We start from the raw sequence: 2,448 nt of genomic DNA on the forward strand, positions 1-2,448 counted from the left end.
AAAGAAAGAGAGGTATCGAGACCTTATAAGGGAGTTGCAACGATTGTACCCGGAATATTCTGTTAAACTGATCGCCCTTATCATCGGCGCTCTTGGAGGTGCTAAGCTTTCACATGCTAATAGCCTAAAAAGCATCCCTGCGTGTCAACAGTATGCTAGAACACTTGCGGGAAAAATGCAGAAGGCGGTTGTCCTTGGGTCGCTCCGTGTTCTTAGGGTCCACGAAGCTTTTGCTGGATCGTCGTATTGATTCGTTTACAGACTGTAACCACCTATCTCACGGTTGTGAGACGTGGTTATGGCTGAAATTTTACCGCGATTTCGCTGGAAGCGGGTGCAATTTTTCAGATTAGCACCCGCTCCCGGCGAAATCCTGCGGTTGTCCTTATGACAAATCTAAAACTTGCAAAACAAATCCTGACAAAACAAAAACAAAACAAAATTTTTTTATTTTTACAACAAATCTAAAATTTGCATTAGAAAATCAAAGAGTAATCGCTATACTTTTTCTTGCAGCATTAAAAACTTTAAAAAATAAAAAACCTGTCATCTAAATCGGCCGAAGGCAGCTTCAGGTGCATTTTCTTTCAGTAGCAGTTAATAATCGTTCCGTCGGTAACGTTAAGAATTTCGTCTGGATGCTAGTGCCAGGCAGTAGAAACCCCAGGCAACAACGCTTCGATGAAAGTGAAAGTGAATTTTATTTTTAAATTTCGCGCGCAACATAATATTTGAACTATTATGGATGCGCTTGAAGTCACCTGCTGCAGAAGTTAATGACATTTAAAAAAATTTTTAACGCTGCTTGCTTTTTTTTGTTTGAGTTTTTTTAGGAGGAACCGAAGGGGGACTCAGTGGGGTCTTTAAGAGCATGTGACACAGCTAAATACCTATATTACCGACCTTACTTAATCAGTTCACTGAATATTTTTTGGAACCTAAGAACTTTTTTTGTAAATAAAATATTGAGCTGAAACATTGGAAAATGTATTAGAGTGCAATAAAGCACGTTTAGGTACTGCATTTTGGTGGGAACTTCACCGAAAATTATTTCTTCTTTTTTCTGAACCTCGACATTTTTTGAACGTTTGAACTTTTCTTATACATAAAATATCGGTCTCAAACTTTGAAAAATACAAGAGCCGACAGAAAACTACGTTTAAGTACAAAGTTTAATAATAAAAGTTCTAAACAAAAAATTACAACTATCAATCTCATCGGCAACAGTCGGTAACGTTGTACACGAAAATACGAACCCTGGCGGACACTAGACGAAGCTCTAGAGGGTTCGTATTTTCATGTACAACGTTACAGGCTGATACCGATGGGATTGATAGTTGAAATATTTTTTTTACATCTTTTATTATTAGGCTTTGTACTTAAACGTAGTTTTCTGTCAGCTCTTGCATTTTTCAAAGTTTGAGACCGATATTTTATGAATAAAAAAAGGTCGAACGTTCAAAAAATGTCGAGGTTCAGAAAAAAGATGAAATAATTTTCAGTGAAGTTCCTTCCAAAATGCAGTACCTAAAGGTACTTTTTTTGCACTCTAATTTAAGATAAGTTACTGTGTTAATCCAGACTATAAATTCAATAAAGGGGTATTTTCGTATCTTTTTTTATCTTTATTAGTTGACGATTGTGCAAAGTTTTACAAATATATTTATTTATCGATAAATTAATAAAGGGAAAATTATACGAATGGTAATCGTACTTTCATGTTTGAATTTGACGCAATTTTTCAACTGAATAAGGCCGCGCGAAATTCATACAAGTAATTGACAATTATTTGCATAAAATTTGAGGAAATATCAATAAAAAAGAAAAATTTTAATATTTTTGTTTTTAATAATAAAAGGTTTTGGATTCGTAAATAATACGAAAAATAATACGAAAAAGCAAGAATTTTTATTTTAAGGGCATGTGACGCAGCTAAATACCTATATTACCGACCACAGTCAAAGATATTATAAACGTAGATTGCGGTACGGGGCGTCGGAGTGGAGAATTATATATATAGGACATCACATTTTCTGCCCTATCGAGGTGCTGCCCTCATTATAGAAAGACATTTCAAGATAAACAAGTGCTGAAAGCATTTTTCTTTGACAATTTTTTTTTTAATTGAAATAATCAAATATTTATACCAAAGAAACAACTCTTTTCATGTTTGAAGTATTTAAACATTTTATTTAAAATAATAATTAAAACAAAATATATTTCTGGATAAGATATTTTGGTTGAAAATGTATATAGTATTTTTTAAATCACAAAAGTTCTTCCGAAAAATCTAAATGTTAATTAAAAAACACGTGTTTTTATATATTCATTTGTCGGCAAAATTTTTTGTATAATTTTAATTTTAAATTCAAACAATAATTTTTAACACTTTAAATATTAAACAAAAATTTATTTGATAACAATATCTTATTATCGTAGTTTTAATAA

The sequence above is a fragment of the Belonocnema kinseyi genome, chromosome 7, assembly GCF_010883055.1.
Source record: "Belonocnema kinseyi isolate 2016_QV_RU_SX_M_011 chromosome 7, B_treatae_v1, whole genome shotgun sequence".
NCBI classification, from domain to species: domain Eukaryota; kingdom Metazoa; phylum Arthropoda; class Insecta; order Hymenoptera; family Cynipidae; genus Belonocnema; species Belonocnema kinseyi.